This window comes from Myotis yumanensis, unplaced genomic scaffold (genome assembly GCF_028538775.1).
Source record: "Myotis yumanensis isolate MYYU_CA2020_CCGP unplaced genomic scaffold, mMyoYum1.0.hap1 SCAF_9, whole genome shotgun sequence".
Taxonomy (NCBI): Eukaryota; Metazoa; Chordata; class Mammalia; order Chiroptera; family Vespertilionidae; genus Myotis; species Myotis yumanensis.
Genome location: NW_027223760.1, coordinates 11,759,330 through 11,780,125, shown reverse-complemented (window position 1 = coordinate 11,780,125; position 20,796 = coordinate 11,759,330). Strand labels below are relative to the sequence as shown.

Genomic DNA, 20,796 nt, shown 5'->3' with positions numbered 1-20,796 from the left:
TGTCAACCTATGAAGAAAGAGGTCACGGTTGATTCCCAAGTAGAGGTATATGCCCAGATTGCGGGCTCAATCCCCAGTGTGGAGTGTGCAGAAGGCAGCCAATCAATGGATTCTCTCTCATCATGGATGTTTCTATCTCTCTCTCTCTCCCTCTTCCTTTCTGGGATCAATAAAATATTATTTTTAAGAAACAGATGTTCAATAAACAAATAAAAGTATCTGAATTCACAAGTAATCAGAAAAATTCAAACTTAGGTGGGACTGCCTTTATTCACCCATTGGATCAGCCAAAAAATGGAGACTATCTAGTGATGGAAGGATAGAAGACAATAAATACTGTAGTTGCTCACTTAGTGGTGTATAAATTGGCATAATTTCTTTAAGGAAAATTAAATGCTGTATCAATATAGTTTCATCCCAACAATTCCATTTCTAAATATCTATTCTACATAAATACCAGCCCATGGTCCCAAAGATGCATGGACAAGAATGTATGTTGCATCAAATACATGTAACAAGAAAACTGGACATAATCTAAATAGCCATCAATAGGGGGATTATTAAACTATGAAATATTCTGAAACAGTTTAAATGAATTGGGTAACCCTCTCTCTAACAAGAAGGAAACATGTGTAAGATATATTATGAGGAGAAAGAATCAAGACGTAGGATGTTATCAATTATGTAAAGAAAGATATGAAAATCACATAACATACCTATTTTGCTATCTGTAAATATGTATGTAGGCAAATGCATTGAAAAGGATATGTAAGGAAATATAGGAAACATAGAGAAGCAGTTACCTTCGGGTGGGGATGAGGACACAAGCAGGGTTTTCAGTATATCTGCTCTCTAATTTTCATATATTAAAAAAAATAATCATGTGTTGCTTATCATAAAAGAAAATAAGTTTCAATTGACCTTGATTATAAAGAGGGCCTACCAAATTTAATTTTTTAAAATGAACAGAATTGCAATCAATAGACTTGATTTGGGATACAGAGTAGGAAATACCTTTTCTCAGAGCTACTGACCTCAAAATTCTGGGCCAAGAAGTTCTTACAATGCAGTTAGTTTTTTTTTAATTTACGTATGGAGAGAATATACTCACAGTTTCTCAACCAAATGGTATGACTTCCACGTATCTTTACCAATGTAAGAAATGGCGTTTCCTTGCAAGTTTCTGCAAAGAAACAGTTAGTATCATTGAATAAGTAAGAAACAAATGAACAGAAAAAGTAAAAAAAACATTACAACCTTGATATTTAAATGCAGGAAACACAAGCTTTCTAATCTCCACATCTGTCAGCTTTCCAGTTTGCACAATTAATAAAGATATAATGTGAGCTCCAGTTGGTTTTGCTCAGTGGATAGAGCATCAGCTTGTGAACTCAGGGGTCCCAGGTTCAATTCTGGTCAAAGGCACATGCCTGGGTTGTGGCTACATCACCAGTAGGGGGCGTGAAGTAAGCAACAGATCAATGATTCTCATCATTCATCTCATCATTGATTCTCATCATTGACCTCATCATTCTCTCTCTCCCTCTCCCCTCCTCTCTGAAATCAATAATAATGTATTTTTTTAAAAAACCCACAAACAGTGAGAATTCATGTGTCCATGAATTACAAGTGTTTAAAACAAGCTGTTAAATTCCTGAGGTTCAGTTTCAAACACTAACTCAGTGGATGACTTTGAATCTTTAGCTTTGTCCTCATCCCTCAGCAATAACTTACCTATTCAGTTTACATATTTTTCAGGAAGGTCAGAAAAAGTCAGTTATCTGTCTGCCCCTCTGCCTAGTGGACATCTCCTCTCAAGCAGAAGCCTTCTTGTTGCTTTATGCTCACCAATGAAAGAAGCCCAAACTGAGCTCACCTCCTAAACCTGGCTCTCTTTCACAACTGCTGTATGCCCACCTGTCATACCACCATCATTCTCCTCATCATCCAGGACAGAAATTTTCCAGGGTCATACTTGATCTTTCTCTTTACTGTACATCCCATCCTCACTCCAGTCAATTACTAAAGCTTGTCAGTTCTTCCTTTATAGTGTTCTGAGGATTTTCTTTCTTCTTCTATCACAACATTCTGATTCAGAGTCTTCTCACTGAACTCCTAGAGTATTCTACTTGGTCTCCCTGACTCAAGATTTCCTTTCTAGATCACTCTACCTATGGAATCTGAAATAATCCCCACCCCCCTTTTTTTTTTTTACTCATCTGTCTTCCTCACTTGAAAACTTTCACTAGAGCTCCTTTTTTCAGTGTAACTTCGAAACCCCTAGATCTGATAGTCAAGAGTTTTCATCATCATATTTATCACTACTTCCTAAATCAATTCTTTATAACCAGACTGGTCTATTAAGTCATGATCATTCCTGTAGCCATGCCTTTGCCCTACTGTACTCACTATTTTACCAAACCATAGCCTCCCTTAAGTCCCAGCTAAACTTCTGGGTTATCCATGCAGCTTTCCCTGACTTCCTTACACCAATAACTAAAGATTCTGCTGTATTATAGCACCTCTGGCCTGTATTTCTTTCAGAGCTTAATTATATATCACCTCCTTTTTTATGTATATTCCCTTTCTTCCCCCCTACCACTGTCATGTTCCATAGACAAAGTCATACTTCTGTGGCTCACACAGTACTTAAACCTGGGCTGGGAACAAAATGGGTCATTTATATAGAAAGCCAGGGGACAAAGATAAGTTCTAGATATGACTGAGGGATCAAATAATAATAGCGAACACAGACATATGTTAGGAAATTTTATAAATTATATATATGTATACACACACACACACACACACACACACACATTAACTCTCCTAAAACTCACAACAATCCTATGTAAAGGTAACTATATAATCTTCATTTTACAGTTGAGGAAATTGAGTCTCAACACTAATAAAGGCGTAGTGGGTTCAAAGCCAGTCACTCTGGTTGTAGAATCTCTACTCCTAACCACTTTGTTGTATCACCACCAATGAGTCTGGGAGAGGGCCATGTGGCTATAAAGAGAATGAAGCATAAGTGGGAGGACAGTAGAGGTTAAGGAATGAAGTGCTAGGGCTAAAAATTTGGAAAAATAATATGGGCAATTACAAGCAAAAGACTGGTTAAGGGGGAACAAAGTATTAAGAAGAATAAAGATAAGGAAGAGCTATCAAACAAAGATAAAAACAAAGTAATTCAACATGGTTTGGGGGAGATGAGGAAGGCCCAGGAAGACCTCAAGGAAAAGGCTGCCATGTCAGCCAGGATGCAGAGAGCAAATGAGGAAAGGCAATACTTACAAGATGGTGAAGGTGCCATTATAGGTGCTGGGCTCTGGTACTGGCACTCTGTCGAGCCTCTGCTTTGAGTCAAAACCAATACATGACAGTGTCCCATTACTGCAGGAACAGAGCTCACAGATGTTCATGGTGGCACTCTGTTCAGTCATTGGAGGAACTGTCTCTGATGTCTGTGGAGGCGGAGTTATGGTGACTTCTAGGTTGAACAGTAGACCTGTGGCTGTGACCTCAGGAAAAGTTGGCTGCGTCACCTGAGCAAGTTCTGGATGTTGAAGTGTCACCTCGGGGTGCTTTGCAAGAGCTGTAGTCTGCTGCAGGGCTGTAACATCAGCCTCCAAAGTCGGTTCTGGAGTGATGGTGATCTCCAGGTCCAAAGGTGGAAAGGTTGGCTGAGGAGCCTGAACCGGTGCTTCCTGTGGAAATGTCACCTCAGAGGACTTTGGAGGAGCTGCATTCGGCTTCAGGGCTGTAGCCGCAGCCCCCGAAGTGTGTTCAGGAGTGATGGTGAGTCCCAGGTCCACGGGTGGAATGTTTGGCCACTGAGCCTGAACAAGCACTTCCAGTGGAAATGTCACTTCAGAGGGCTTTGAAGGTGCTGCATTCTGCTGCAGGGCTGTAGCCGCAGCCCCCGAAGTGTGTTCAGGAGGGATGGTGAGTCCAAGGTCCACGGGTGGGATGGTTGGCCACTGACCCTGAACCCCCACTTCCTGTTGAAATGTCACCTCAGAGGGCTTTGGAGGAGCTGCATTCTGCTGCAGGGCTGTAGCCGCAGCCCCCGAAGTGTGTTCAGGAGGGATGGTGAGTCCAAGGTCCATGGGTGGGATGGTTGGCCACTGACCCTGAACCCCCGCTTCCTGTTGAAATGTCACCTCAGAGGGCTTTGAAGGAGCTGCATTCTGCTGCAGAACTGTAACCGCAGCCCCCGAAGTGTGTTCAGGAGGGATGGTGAGTCCAAGGTCCACGGGTGGGATGGTTGGCCACTGACCCTGAACCCCCGCTTCCTGTTGAAATGTCACCTCAGAGGGCTTTGGTGGAGCTGCAGTCTGCTGCAGGGCTGTAGCCGCAGCCCCCAAGTGTGTTCAGGAGTGATGGTGAGTCCCAGGTCCACGGGTGGAAAGGTTGGCTGCTGAGCCTGATGGATGTGAGAATTTTTTATCTCTTCAAGAGGCACAGAAGGGAGAATTGATCTCTTTGAAGAGCGAACATATTCACGATAGGGTTGCTGTTTATCTTGATCTCCGTGGTGGTCCAACAAAAATTTCAACGGCTCAGAGGACACTGCAGGCTGAGTTGCAGCTTCTTGTTGGGGTGGAAGCTGAACTAAAGCCTCCTGAGGGTTTGGAGAAGGTTCCGTTTTCTCAGGGGCCTCTGCAAGTACAGCTGAGACTTCATGGTTGACAGAAGAAAGTTCAAGGTGTGCAGGATTTTGCTGATCCCAAGACCAGGGCTTGGTGGGCCCCAGGGGCATGGGGGTCAGCAGGAGAGAGTCCATGGCCACCTCCGGAATCGGAGCTGCCTGGACCTGCAGCCACAACAGCTGCCATAGGAACAGGAACCGTGGGGCCCACATGTGCAGCCCGGACATGACAGGCAGAGGTCCGGGGCACAGTGAGCCACCAAGGCGAATGGGGCAAGGAGAGTGACCCAGAAGACTGGGGCACAAGAGGTAATCCAAAATAATGGAGCACAATACGCGATCCAGGAGACTGGAGCACAAGGAGCGATCCAAAATACTGGGGCACGTACACGCAACCCAGAGAAGTGGGACCAAGTCCCTGCGCTGAGCAGGAGCCCAATAATTGGCAGCCATGTCACAATTGGCAGCCATGTCACAATTGGCAGCCATGTCACAATTGGCAGCCTGTCCTGCATGTGCCCCTTAGCAACCAAGCAGCCCTCCCCCTCCTCAAGTTCTAACCTTTATTTAGGCAACCTTTATTATTCTTGGGCTGAAGTGCCTACAGAAGAGGGAGCCTTTTCCCCAAAATCACCAGCGACTAAATGGTTCCTTTCACCTGCAGAAAAGAGAACTATCTCCCTCTGGGTCTCCCCTCTCCACTCACAGTGAGGCAGGATTTGGACTGCACACTTGGGTGGCCCCAGAGCCCAGGCATGGTGGGATGTGGGGAGGGGGTGTAAAAGAAGGTGGGAGGAGGGGAGTATTGAAGAGCTCTCCAAGAAAGCCACAGGGCCTGGCATCTTGTTATAATGTACCCCACGAATCACAGAAGGACGCCTCAAGAAGTCGAATTAAAGAGTCACGTTTATTGCAATCCGGGGCTCTGAGGGGGCATTTCACTCTCCCAAATCTCAAATTGATAAGATGGCCGCAATACCAGATTTACAGAGGCAAAAATCACAAAGGTATTGACTACATCCCAGGGTTTGGGATGAGGAACCTGGTTGGCAATAAATTAGTTTGCAGAAGCAGAATTAAGCATGTTAATTATAGTTTTGGATCTCAGGATCAGTGCCTTAACAGAAACACATTATCTAGAGCCCTGGCTCTTGGGACCACTGAGTCACCAGGAACACATTATCTAGAGCCATCGAGGCAATTTAGAGTAAATGTGCTGTCCTGGTTTTGGGGACTAGAAGAATGTGCTTCCTAAAACCAGTAAGATCACAATCAATGGGATATTCACATTACAATCAATAAGGCATTCAATCGAATGGGATGATTTCTATAATTCAGAAAATCAAAATAACTTTTCTATTGTTAAGCCAAACAGCAGGGTTAGAGTTAAGCTACAGTTTCTACCTGAGATGGTTGCTACCATACTTTATTCTCAGGAAATTCAGAAGAGCTAGTCCAGTCTGGCAATCTGAGCTCCTCTTCAAAGCTGAAATCTGACAGTCTTCCTCCCATGGCCATACTGCTTCCTGGAAAAATAGCTGACCTACAAAATACACCAGTTACAGTGGTGTGGAGTGGGACACACTTTACAGTTCAAAAATGTTGCCATTTTCTTGAAATTCTCAATATCCATGTTTGATTTTTTTTTTTAAATTCGCACCCAAAGATATGTTTATTGATTTTAAAGAGAGACAAGGGGGTAGGGAGAGGGGGAGAAAGAGAGAAACATCAATATGAGAGAGAAATATATCGGTTGCCTACAGTACACAACTGATATCACACGGCATCCTCACATGGAGAGTAGACAGAGAGGAAGCAAGCTCTTCATGACCCTTACAAGGACACTATTCTCATTCATGAGGGCTTCACCATTATGATCTCCTCTAACCCTAATTACTTGCCAAATGAAATAATACTCTTGCATTGGTCATTGGGTTTCAACATATGAATTTGGGTTGGGGTGACATAGATATTGAACCGTAACATTTCAATTTTGGACTTAAGCTAAGTTTGTGGTTCTTGGTTACGCTAGACCTATCAAACTAATACAGACTCCAACTACCCTTCAGGAATGGTTTTGAACTTCAGTGATGAGTGGGTTGAGAAATCGTCTCAGGTCTCTTGATTAATATAAAGCTAACTGAAAATAGCATATACATAAATAACTTTCCTTAATCTTTAGAGAATAAAAGAATTATCACCTTTTAAAAATATATTTTTTGTTGATTTCAAAAAGTAGGGAGAGGGAGAGAGAGATAGACACATCAATGACAAGAGATAATCATTGACTGGGTGCCTCCTGCACACCCCACACTGGGGTTTGAGCCTGCAACCTGGGCATCTGCCCTGACGGGAAATCAAACCATGATCTGATCGTTCATAGGTTGATGCAGCCAGGCTATTTATTACCTTTATAAAGGAACATTTCTCAGCCAGACCCCACAATTAATTCACAGCTTGGGGCTGTCAGGATAAAATCTGTGTATTTCCAACCACCCCAGGCAGTTGATCCATAATCCACCAGAGACGAAGAACTTGAAGAGCCCCAGATAAGGTCAGTTAATTAAAAAAATGAAATTATGTTCTAGGACTCCATCTACAAGGAAAAAATGATGAAAGAAAAATCAGAAACTCAAATGAAGCTCCAGATAACTGAAAATTCCAAAATCCTTTCTTGTTGGCTGGGAAAATCTACATCATAGTATAAGTATTATTGTTCTGACTAATTAATGATGTCTATGCCCATGGGAATGCTGGCTAGCCATAAAACAGCAAGAAAGAACACTCCCCTAGAGGAAGCATGTCAAACTCGTGGCTGGCGGGAATGAGGCATGTGCGGCCTGCCGGCTGCAAGTTTGACATGCTTACACTAACAAAACCATTTAAGGCAGAGACTTAAAAAAATCAACTGAAAACAGCTAACAAATTCAAAGATCAAGTGGCTTGTTTTTCTGGGAAATAAATGAATAAGAAAACATAATTTTTGTTATTTGTTTACTCTTATACTATTTATTAAAGAACCTCTGATGTGAAAGTAATAAACCAACTCATAGCCACAAATGCCATTGAAAGCAAGCTCTTGAAATTTGCTGTAATTCCGGTTCATTCAAAGAGCCCATAGTTCTCTGCCACCTTATTTTATTTTTGACAAAGTCTGGTTGCATTTTCCAATGAGTTCTGGTAAGCCAGCCAACAACTCTCTGACCTCTCCTATATTTTTTGGAATTTTAAGCATAAAGCCAGCAAGGACTTGCCTGGGGTTGAGGGGACAAAGTTATTTCCGATTAAGACTCTAATTGGATAAAAATCATTAAGAAAATAATTTAGTAATGCCAACTAAATTTACAAAGACTTATATTGATCCTTAAGTTAAAGATTGAGTGTACAATGGCAAGCTAAAATGAAACATTGTATACCGAGCGGTGCCTGTGTGGCAGCCTTACTAACTCAGAGACTTAAAATAACCACAAAGGATGATCTGAAATTAAAACTGTTTAAAAAATATATATTTTTATTGATTTCAGACAGAGAAGGAGAGAGGGAGAGAGGAACATCAAGGATGAGAGAGAACCATTGATTAGTTGCCTACAATATGGACAGGTGCCCTGACCGGGAATGAAACCCGGACCCTTCAGTCCACAAGTCAGCGCTCTATCCCAGAGCCAAACTGGCTAGGGCTGAATTTAAAACTAAAAGCAGTAGTCACGTTCTAGGCTAGAATCTTACCTGACTAAGTTCAATTTTCACCTTACTAAGCCTGTATGTTGTCTTTTTGCATCTACCATAACATTCCTTTGGAATCTCAAAATAATTTCCTTTTTCTAGACCCCTCAAAGCACAGATACCACATTAGAAGGGAGACCACAAATGCCCTCACTGTTATTGAACTAGTTGCTGACTATTAACTATCTTGTACCCACCTATGTAAAAGAAATATGTGCCGCTCTAACAGGTTTGGCTCAGTGGATAGAGCGTCGGCCTGCGGACTGAAGGGTCCCGGGTTCGATTCCGGTCAGGGGCATGTACCTGGGTTGCGGGCACATCCCCAGTGGGAGATGTGCAGGAGGCAGTTGATCGATGTTTCTCTCGCATCGATGTTTCTAAGTCTCTATCTCTCTCCCTTCCTCTCTGTAAAAAATCAACAAAAATATATATATAAAAAAATTAATAAAATATATTTTTAAAAAAGAAGTATGTGTCTATCATTTTACTTTTTATTCTATCACCAATGGATTTAATACATGTAAGTCTTATTTGGATGGTAATGTATCAAATAAGGTGAGAAACTGCCATTCTCTGGAGCATTTTCTCAATCCTTTGAGATTCTGCTTCCCAGCAATTGTCAGTTTGGCTCAAATAAACTCACAAAAGTTCTTACACGTTTGAATATTTCTTAGGTTGACATAACCCAAACTGATCCATTTCCTCAACATAATTTTAAAACCACACAGCTAGGCGTGCAAAGGGGAGTGTGTGTGTGTGTGTGTGTGTGTGTGTGTGTGTGTAAGAAAGAGGAGAGAGGGAGAGGGAGAGAGTGAGGGAGAGGGAGAGAGAAAAAGAGGGAACAGGGAGGGAGACAACCTCTCTAAATCCTTAAGTCCCTTTTAAAGAACAGATATATAATATAAACCTAAAGGAAACCACATTAGAAACACAGAGAGGTTTGCAAAACAAGAGGCTTCTTTCATCCCAAAATACCAAACCAACACAAGGGGAGAAAAAATGAATGCAATGGATCCATGTGCCAAAGTTTTGGTCCTGCCTCATGGAGACACTGCAAGCAAAGCCAAAACAAATGTGATAATTCACCTGATTCATTCCCAGGCTGTGCCTTAAACACACTATGTATTTGCCGGCTCACTGGTCAACACAGAGAAAAACACTTGTTTTCATTCTCAGTAAGGAACTTTGGGAGGTAACTTGGGCAGGCACCAAGAGAACAGCATTAAAGAGGAAAATGGGAGGGCTGGGGGCAGAGAAAGAGCGAGCCAGTATGTGGCCTGCAAACTGAAACAAGGCAACCTCCATGAACAATTCGCTCTGTCCTCTGGTAGATGTAGGTGTGCTGTTGTGTTGTGTTGTGTTTGTTTCTATTGTGTGTGAGTGTCACTCGATGTGCCCTGGCATTTCTCCTCAGTCGGGGGAGTGGAGGTTGGGGTTCGGGTTTGGGAGAGCTCGGGTGAGGGCAGAGGAGGTGGGCAAGAGCCCTCAGCCATGGGCTGGGTGGGTACCTGTAGGCGCTGTGCCTCCTGAAGCTGCTTTCCCTGCAGTCACTGGCTGAGTCGGCCTCTTCCTCGTCCTCTCCTCCTCTTCCTCACCATCTTCCCCTCTTCTCCATCTGTGGTCAACGTACAACACACACTATTTGGATCTGAGCCACGGAGCCCCTTACGGCAGTGAGGCACACCTATGACACAAGAACTCGTTTTTTTGGTTGATTTTTCTTTGTTAAATGGCATTTAAATATATCAAATAAATATCAAAAATATAAATCTTTGTTTTACTATGGTTGCAAATATCAAAAAATTTCTATATGTGACATGGCACCAGAGTTATTTAGGGTTTTTCAAAATGCTGACACACAGAGCTCAACAGGTTCGCCATCACTGCCTAATGGCCCCAGGAGCTCAGTGCCTGGTTGGGGGGAATGTAGGGGAGGAGCTGGCAGCAGCTACCTCCTGTGACTGCTGTCCCCTCCGCCGTGCATCATCTAGGTCCCCACCTCAGCCACCTCCCGGTGCTTCCATAGAAGAGGATTAGGCCAGACTTAGTTGGACCATGTGTCCCATGGCTACAGGTCCTGTGGAGAGGGAGCCTGCATGGAATGCATCATGCTTATAGGCAAGGTGAGGCAGGGACATCTATACCACCACCATGAAAGCTGTTGGATGAAAGAAATTATCTCATTGGAAAAGGGGGTTCTTTTTCCATTATGTGCTGGTACCTGCTGAGCTAGCGATCTGGTGAGCCACTGAAAGGGGTCAGGAAATGAGTCTCCAGGACGATCCCATTTGTTGTTCCTCACCTCCTGGATTCCCCACACTCACTGATCCCCATTCCCAGGCTGTGCCTTAAGCACACTATGTATTTGCTGGCTCACTGGTCAACACAGAGAAAAACACTTGCTTTCATTCTCAGTAAGGAACTTTGGGAGGCAACTTGGGCAGGCACCAAGAGAACAGCATCCGCAAACTAATTAACCACATAGGAATTGGAGGCCCTTGCACTCTGCCTAGAATCCCACCTAACCATTTCAGATAAGAATTCCAAATTGTCCCCATTTACCCTTTATTCTTATAGAAAATCTCATCCTCGTTAGACAATCCTTGTCATGTAGCGTCTGTGCCATGTTTTGCTTGTATGTGGCATTGAGAGGTCTAAATGTATCCCTTAGCCAAGGCGGCTGCTTTCTCCAGAAAAAGCCCTCCTAGAAAACAGATAAATATGAATTCTGCGTTTCCCTTGTTTCTCCTGCCACAAAACATGCTGTCCTGTTTCCCAGTCCCACTGCTCCACTAGGGGACGCTGTGCTATTGTCCTCTGTGTGGTTGGCACCATTCTGCATCTCAGATTGCTAAGCCACCAGCAGTTATCTGTGGTCATTTAGGTCTATTATTAAATCTTATTCACTCAGAATTTCTTTCACTCACTCAGGCATTTAACTCTCACTGACTTAATGTGATGTAGTAATGACTCTCCTCTCTTTGCAGGAGTAGAGGAACCAGTACATTCACTTGGAATCATGCGTCAAAGGATCTGTGTTGGACACAGAAGTAAGTAGGTAGGTTTGGTGCTGGGCTGAGCTGGAGGGAGCGGAGGAACACAAACATGACCCGCAGTGGGGTCCACAGAGGCTGAGGCAGGACAAGTGAATGGAGCAGTGGCCCCACCAGTACGTTTCCAGAAATAAAGTCCTGAGGAGGGAAGTCATAGGCAGTTACTGCTCACACATTCTTCGTTATCTCCAGCAACTCCTTGATAGCTGGCCAACAGTTAGGAAGGGATTTTTGTTGTGTGTTTAATAAAAATGCTTGATTATTTTTTTTAGTTCTGGATTTCACAGAGACACAGAGAGAGAGAGAGAGAGAGAGAGAGAGAGAGAGAGAGACAGAGACTAGATGCCTACGGCCAGCTCTCCTACTAGAATTGAATTTGAAACTGGGCATTTGCCCTCACCTCCTGATGCATGGGACAAAGTTCAACAAACTAAGCCATGCTGACTTGAAGTAACCACAAAGAATGGTTTGAAATTAAAACTTTTTAACTAAAAGTAGGTTATGGCAGGTAGCCAGCCGGCCCCACCCCCTGGTTGAACTTCTGGTCAAGGAGACAATTTGCATAGTAGATTTTTATTACATGGGATATATATATATATATATATATATATATATAGAGAGAGAGAGAGAGAGAGAGAGAGAGAGAGAGAAAGAGGAAATATGCAAATTAGGCCAGGACACCATAACATGTCATGACCATACACCAGGAGGTTGTGCGCACAGGTGAGGCCTGAGCTAATATGGAGACAGAGACAGGAGGGCTGGCAAGCCGTCGTGCTGGACTTGGGCCGGCCCCCTGGAGCCAGAGCGGACACAGACAAGGACAGGGCTCGCTGGCAGCCTCTGCAATGGAGCACAAGCCTGGAGAGGAGACTGTGGGCCCGCATCCCGTGGAAGCAGCAAGGCTCCCTCTGGCCTCCCGCAGAATTGGCGCGAGTCCCTCCCGGCTCCTGTGAGCGCTGGTGGCTCGATTCAGCCTCTTGTGGAAGCTTCGCAGCTCCCTGTGGTGCACCTCGGTTCCCCCCGGCGCCCGCAGCAGCAGCAGGTGGACTACTGCACACGATATCGCAGGATGGGCTACTAGTATCAGAATAACTTCCCCTGACAGTACATCAGGACTCAAATCCACCTATCACATTTCCTTATGTGCTTTTGGAATATGTTAAACCACCCCTAGAAAGTTTTCACCTCCAAAGCATACCCACATATACACATTTACCTGATTGGGGCTGGGGATGGGGGTGAGGGTGGGGGGCTTCCTCTGGCTACTACCCTTGGGCAAGCTTAGCCCCATCTTGGGCACCACCTCAGCCTGGGCAACAGCCCACTTGCCCCGGCTGTTGCCTAGGTGCCTGGAGCAGAGCACCTCTCCCCGTGGGTCCAGCATATGGGCATCTACCATGTAGGGCACAGACAGAGCTGGAGCTGGGGGCTGCATGAGTGGTCTGCCCCTGCTGGCCCCTCCAATGGGAGTGCAGGCAAGGAAAAAGGGAGAGCTGAGTGGGGAGGTGCTGGGGCCAGGCAGGAGGTGCAGGCCTGCAGAAATTTGTGCAGGTAGAAGGCCCATCGAAATTGCTGAGGTCCCTCTGGATCAACTTCAGACTTTTCTTATCTCTGGCTATGTGACCAGAACTAACAATGGGTTTAGCATGGTCAGTCAAGGGAGCTATGTCTCCAAGGAGCCTAGAAGAGACTGAGCCCATGAAGGGACCACTATAGGGCATGCAGTGAGGTTGGGATAGGATGGGGGTGTGGGGGTTACTATAGGTAACCCAGGCGGCTCTGTACTGTGGCATATATCTCATCAGGGCCTCCCTCCTTGTCTCCCTTTCCAGCTTGGAGAGGAAGGCAGGGGAGGCCTCAAAGGTGTCCCCCTCCTGACCCTTTGATGCCAAGAGATCTCGAGGGTATTGCAGGGGATGGGGGAGGGCGGGGGGAGGAACTTATGCAACCCAAGCAGGCCAGGGCAGCAGTTAATCCACTCCATCCACAAACAGCCCTGCCTCTGACTTAAAACCCTAAGCCAAAGTGCTATAGATTTTAGGGAAAAAACTCAGTACTGATCAGAATATCCTATTTACATTTGACTCTTCCTCCTCTAGCCCCTCTATAAGAGGCAAAGGATTGAATATTTTCATGAGAGTATTTAAATTTTTGGAAGGTAATTTTAATGGAAGGCTACACAAGATCAGTATTTGAAGCAAAACCTTAACCAAAATTTCCCTCCTCCAAGCATCCTAGCAAGAAGTCATCTCTAAAATTTTAAAGTTAATGGTTCTTTCAGGTATTGCTTAAAATTAAAAAACAAAAACATGCAAGCAAAAAACCGGTGTTGAAAGGCAGAAAAATTCTGCTCAGAGGGTTAGTGGTTTAACAATGGGAGAACTTGATGATGTATTTGAAAAGATGAGTTTTAAATCAAAGAAAAAAAGAGAGGTCCCTACTACCCAAACACACTCCAGAAACAGACCCTCCTCCAGCTTACCCAAACGCTCCTCGGCCATGCCAACTCCGAGATTCCTGCACTCAGGATGACACCACCTGTAAAGCACAGAACTTCAGCTTTGCTTCTGAAGTGGTGCAACCACAATACCTTCATTTTCCCTTTCTTCAAGGTCAGAAAGATCCTGAAGCTGTAAGGATTTTGAAGTAAAGGTCCTTCCCAGAGTCTCAATGTAGACTTCAAAATGTTTTGTTATTAGAAATAAAAACTAAATTCCAACAATCCCAGCTATCAGTTGAGGTGTTCTGCGGCTTCAAAATCAAAGAAGACTTGCAGATGCATTACTAGACATAAACAATTGTTTTTATAAGTACCATAGAAATACCGGAGAAAATTATGGACAGCATCACCCAAGTCTATGAAATTATTATGAATTCTAGCTGGCAGTCCAATACTCAGATACTTCCACTTACAGGCCTTTCACATCTCCTCCCCACAACCCAGGTCTATTCTTGTCTCTAAAGTCTAGAATTTCAATGTTGAAAGGAGTCTAGTTAGTTCATTGGTCAGCAAACTAATTAGTCAACAGAACCAAATATCAACAGTACTTCTTCAAAATAGACTCGCCCAGGCCCAAAACTGACTTTTGCGCATGGGCCACAAAGTTTCAATCGCACTGTAAATGCACACCCACACGTGGTATTTTGTGGAAGAGCCACACTCAAGGGGCCAAAGAGCCGCATGTGGCTCGTGAGCTGCAGTGTGCCAACCACGGAGTTAGCCAAAGAAAATCCACAAAGTTTACCTTGATGATTCCTTTTGAACAATCACTGAAAACAATGTAGTAAATTGCCAGTTCTTAGTTAGCACTGGGAGCTGTTTAGGTCAAGGGCCTCATGTTGAACTGTCCTATGTCTGATGCCAAGATGAACCATAGGACAAAAGACATAGACATAAGAATATCACAAATCTGGAGAAACCAAGATGCTGGCATAGGTAAACACTGGAAATTGCTGCCTCCCACAACAAATTCAAAAAACAACTAAAAGACAAAAGGACATCATCCAGAACCACAGGAAAGCTGGCTGAGTGGAAATACTACAACTTGAAAAAAAGAGAAAAGCACACTGAGACTCAGAGGAGGTACGGAGGTAAAGTGCAGAGGTACAGAGGCACACACGGCAAGGGCTGGCAGGAGGGAGTCACAAGCCCCCTACTGCTCTGAACTCCAGTTCCAGGTGAGTCTCTGGGGACCTAGACTCATACAGGGAGAACCTGGACTGTCTGGCAGCAGGCAGAACTCAGAACTCGAGGGCGGCTTTCTCTCAGGGGTGCCTGCAGCAATTACCGGGACACAGAGGGGAGGGCGGGCCTTAGCGCAGGGCTGAGGATCAGCCATAGCTGCTTGCTCCACCCTGTTGTTTCCCTGAGACCCCACCCCACCCAAGCTGCTGCAGAGGCTTTTGCATATGAATGCCCTGGCCCTTTGCAATATGAACATTATCTAACAACTGCAGCTGGGACAGACAGACCCAGAACTTCCAAGAGAAGGCCCAAGGCCCCACAGCAGCTTGCATTGCTTCACAGCTGGGACTCATCTGGGCACCTCCAAACCCCAAACAAGGAAGGGGAATCTGCAGATATCTTCATAGCTCCTGTCGGGTAGCCTCAGGCAGAGGCTAAATTAGAACTACCTTAGATCCAAGAGCCAGTGTGCCCAGTGGTCAGAGTGAGACCATCCAGATTACAACTCCTCAGATCCATAAGGGACACACTCAGGGGGCAGACTCAATGAGCACCAAAGCCCCACTGAAGCAAGTCTTGCCCCAGAAGGGTGTCTTCAGCACAGAAGTTCTCCCACTGCAGACACAGCTGATTCTCACAGCCAATTGGTCTGGAGGTCAATTCCTCCCAGTGATACCTACAACAATCAAGGCATAACTACAACAAGACTGTGCACAAAGCTCACAAAGGGCTGCACCAACAGTGTCCACCTCAGGTAATTGGGGAGGCTGAGCCACTGGTCCCTATAGGACACCTAGCACACAAAGCCACTCTATCAACACAGGGAAGCAGCCAAAATGTGGAGACAAAGAAACAGGTCACAAATGACTGAAATGGAGGAAAGCCAACGACTGGATGTAGAGTTCAAAACCATAGTATTAAGGTTTGTCAAGAATTTTCTAGAAACCGCCGATAAATTTAGTAAGAGGATATGAAAAAAGACCAACTAGAAATTAAGCATACACTGACTGAAATAAAGAATAATATACAAAGATCCAACAGCAGACAAGAGGATCCCAAGAATCAAGTCAAAGATTTGAAATACAAAGAAGCAAAAAATACCGAACCAGCCGAAACTAGTTTGGCTCAGTGGATAGAGCGTCGGCCTGCTGACTGAAGGGTCCCAGGTTCAATTCTGGTTGAGGGCATGTACCTGGGTTGCGGACACATCCCCAGTGGGGGGTGTGCAGGAGGCAGCTGATCGATGTTTCTCTCTCATCGATGTTTCTGACTCTCTATCTCTCTCCCTTCCTCTCTGTAAAAAAATCAATAAAATATATTTTTTAAAAAATACCCAGCCAGAAAAGCAAAAAGAATCCAAAAATACGAAGATAGTGTAAGGAGCCTCTGGGACAGCTTCAAGCGTACCAACATCCGAATTATAGGGGTGCCAGAAGATGAGAGAGAGCAAGATATTGAAAACCTATTTGAAGAAATAATGACAGAAAACTTCCCCTACCTGGTGAAAGAAATAGACTTACAAGTCCAGGATGCACAGAGAACCCCAAATAAAAGGAATCCAACAAGGACACACCAAGACACATCATAATTAAAATGCCAAGGGCAAAAGACAAAGAGAGAATCTTAAAAGCAGCAAGAAAAAAACAGCCAGTCACCTACAAGGGGGATACCCATACGACTGTCAGCTGATTTCTCAACAGAAACTATGCAGGCCAGAAGGGAGTGGCAAGAAATATTCAAAGTGATGAATGCCAAGAACATACAACCAAGATTACTTTATCCAGCAAAGCTAACATTCAGAATTGAAGGTCAGATAAAGAGCTTCACAGATAAGAAAAAGCTAAAGGAGTTCATCACCACCAAACCAGTATTATAGGAAATACTGAAAGGTATTCTTTAAGAAGAGGAAGAAGAAGAAAAAGGAAAAGATAAAAATTATGAACAGCAAATACATATCTATCAATAAGTGAATCTAAAAATCAAGTGAATAAAAAATCTGATGAACAGCGTAAACTGGTGCATATAATAGAACCAAGGGCATAGAAAGAGAGTGGACTGACAAATCTTGGGGAGAAAGGGATGTGGGGGTACAGGAAGGGGCAGAGGGTGGGGTGGGAACTGGGTGGAGGAGAGCTATGGGGGGAAAAAAGAGGAACAACTGTAATAATCTGAACAATAAAGATTTCATCTAAACAAAAGAATACCACAAATCTGACACAGAGACTTATTTTTAATACACCTGAAATTTATGACTTTCATAGTGATTGTGAATATTAAATAGGATACATTTTAAGCAATAAGTTCATAGTAAACTATAAGTATTATATTTTAAGCCACAGTACTTTTCGGCACCATTTCTAGGGGCCCTGGCTAACTGAAAAGTTGCACTGAACCCTGGTGGTGAAAATGATGATGGAACAACTTAGAAAGCCATGCCTATGCCAATATAGGGTTATGGGTACCCAGAGGAAGTAAATTGTTTTAGTCATCCCATCCTGTAGCTCCTGTTTCAGACTATAGCATGAAGAACAGAAAAAATGGACCTCCCACCAATAGGATCTTAATTTGCAGCACTCCCCTCCCCAAGTTACTAACCCCTGTTAGAAGATACCTCTGCATAAATTTTATAAGCAACTAAAACAAAGGTCATCTGCATCTAAGATTCAAAGCTGTTTTCAGAATGCAAATCTTCAGTGTTAACTCTCTAAATAACTTACACATTCATGTGGATTTCTCATATCCCTAGACTTTCCTTAAAGGTGTATTTCAATTTTTAATGTACCGCAGGTCCTCAAATTCAACATCATTTTGTTGTGTCCTAATGTCCACAGGAACTTAACTCTTATCTTATTAATTAATCTATATGGTAAAATTGTTTTTGTTTTACATCATTTCACTTAAAAGTTGCAGAACATACCAGCATGGTTATGTGAGCACTTTGTGTACATGAATGGATTTATAAAATTCCAATAATACAAATAAAGTCAAAGCATTATTTTTATTGAGTTATTGGTACATCTTCCTCTATCACTAGTTTGTAAGCTCTTCAAGTGCTAGAAGGAACCATTATCTTATTTTTTCATCTCCAGAACCTAACACAGTTCTTGGCATATGATAGGAGATTGATAGTCTGTTGATTGAGTGAATGAATGAAATGAGCAAATATGAAAATGAAATTACTTTATCCAACTGAAGCTGACTGCTGACAAGCAGGGCTGAAGACAAATTTTTAAATGCTGACTGCTGCAGGGAAAGCCAGCCTGTACAGTGAATCAGTGAAGCAGCTCTGGACAACAAGGAAGCTTCCGAAGCTGGTCCCTGGGGAGCAGAGACAGTTGTCTCCTTGGATAACCTGGCCACACTGCTTGCTGGCAACCATTTTTCTTCATGATACTGAAAAAAAAACAATCTCTCTGATGCCTTAGGGCTTTCCTTGATTTTAAGACATTATTCATTTTCTGAATTTATAAAGAGTTTAATCATGTGTACTTGCCAAAAATATAAAGGTACAAATAATCACTAATAATTAAGGCCCTGAATTAAAAAAAATAAATCTACAATGCTCTCTTTTCTCAACTATATATTAACATGTGGAACATTTCCTTCATTACTCTATCAGTGATGGGCTTTATGTTGTGAAAATCTCAAAACCTAAAGCTTATGCAATGAATAGGTCTTAATGTCCAATTGAGAGGGGAAGAAATGTATTACAACAGATACCAAGTAACTGTTTCCTGATCTTTCAAGTACCTGTAACATCTGAATAGCTGTGTAAAATGGCTACAGGCTTGAAAGAGGTAGATTGGCGTCTGCAAATTAATGTCTGCTGATCATCTTCTCAGTGACAGGATTGAAGAAGGTGGTGAGCAGGGGACACAAGTGAAGGTGGTCTACCTGAGTCACATCTGAGGAGAGTTCTCAGATTCAGTAGAGGTGAAGTCAATGAGGAAAGGAACATGGGTAAGAATAGGCAGCAAGGTCAATAAAAAGCCAGATCATGAAGTCAATCAGAGAAGCTTATAAAGACATAATTATAACATGAAAAGTTTGGGAAATCTAAGCCTCACTCATTCATTCAGAGGAATCAAAATGGTCCATGAGAGATTGGGTAGGTGGGAAGACATCAACCAAAGAACTTGCATGCGTATATGCATAACCCATGGACAGAGACAATAGTGTGGTAAAGGCCTGAGGTGGGGGCGGGGGAGGACTGAAAGGGGTCAATGGGGGGAAAAGGAGGATATACTTTCAACAATAAAGATTTTTTTAAAAAGTCATGGCTAATAATAATGAAATGGTCCATGAAAAAAGAATGATGGTTGAATTGAGGCACATACCTGGTAATTAACTATACTTCTGGGGCTCTGTGAAAGTAAAATTGGACAGCACTTAAATGGAATAATGTTTCTACAATGCATTAAAGAATGTTTAAACAGCCAAAACCGGTTTGGCTCAGTGGATAGAGCGTTGGCCTGCGGACTGAAAGGTCCCAGGTTCGATTCCGGTCAAGGGCATGTCCCTGGGTTGCGGGCACATCCCCAGTGGGGGATGTACAGGAGGCAGCTGATCGATGTTTCTCTCTCATCGATGTTTCTAGCTCTCTATCTCTCTCCCTTCCTCTCTGTAAAACATCAATAAAATATATTTTAAAAAAATAAAAATAAAGAATGTTTAAACATTTTTTCTGGGAACTGACGGGAGTTCTCAATAGGCAGTTTGGGAGTGATGATAAAGCATCCTTTGGGTTGTAACGCATGAGAAATTTTGTCAAGCATACATATCTTAAAACCACATAATAGTAAATGCAAGCAAGATTCTTCCTGTGAACATTTCTTAAATTAAGGGGCAGCATAAAATGACATGGGGCTTTAACATCATTAAATTTGGGTGTGACCTCGAGCTTCCACCGGTATTGTCATGAACCTTAAGTAAGTCCCTTCACCCTCCTGAGTTTACGTTTCTTTATCTAATAACAAGAGTAATCACAATAAAACCGGACCCAGCGGCAGGGTGTAGCGAGGCATCCGCAGGCGTTCTGTAAGCCCTGCAAATGGCAGCCTGTTACCCTGAGTTCAGTGCTTCCTGCGGTGGAGCTGGGAGTGTGCACCTGGGCCCCTTCACTGGAGATTTCGGGGAAAGCTGCTCTGGTCTCAGGCCTTGGGCTCCATGGGCATCCCTGGCTGAAGAGCAGGACCCTCCATGAAGGCACGGGAGCCGGGCGGCCCTGCAGCGGGGAGGCCAGGCTGGGAGCACCGGAGGACGCTGTGGGTGGTCCCTGGACATTTAAGTGAAATGTCAGCGGGGAAAACAAAACCGCCCCTTCCCGCCTCTTCCCCAAGGCACCTGCGGAGGGGTCATTTCATGAACCAGTTTTGTCTGAAATCCTAACATTCGAGAAGAACGAGGAGGCCACCTGAGCTGCTGTGGAAAGTTCTCTCTCGAAAATCAGTGCCTGCGAGCAAGGGCCCCGCTCAGAGGACCTGAGGCGGCTGAGGTGCCGAGGCTGGACTCCGGGGCGCCCCGTCGCCCGGAAGCCGTGTCTCCATCCTCCCTCCACCCTGGGCTCAGCTCCCAAACCGCCATGGTTTTCTTACTGGCGGTCGGATTCGCAAAGGGCACGGACTCCCGCCTTCCACCTTGAAGGGTTCCGCGCAGACCCTTGAGTCGCCAGCGGCACT

At 44.0% G+C, this 20,796-nt stretch overlaps 1 long non-coding RNA gene across 3 annotated transcripts; it reads right to left on the bottom strand.

Annotated features, from left to right (window-relative positions):
* Window positions 1–1,111: 1,111 nt before the first annotated feature.
* On the bottom strand, window positions 1,112–20,795 carry LOC139016135 (uncharacterized). 3 transcript variants are annotated; one of them, XR_011472611.1, is made up of 4 exons: window positions 20,713–20,795; window positions 13,916–13,971; window positions 9,886–9,992; window positions 1,112–1,183 (listed from the first exon to the last, which is right to left on the bottom strand). It is a non-coding gene; the product is annotated as an uncharacterized lncRNA (long non-coding RNA). The 3 variants fall into 3 exon arrangements; XR_011472610.1 differs by lacking the exon at window positions 1,112–1,183 and adding an exon at window positions 5,421–6,197; XR_011472609.1 differs by lacking the exon at window positions 1,112–1,183 and adding an exon at window positions 6,802–7,250.
* Between the last annotated feature and the right edge of the window lies 1 nt (window position 20,796).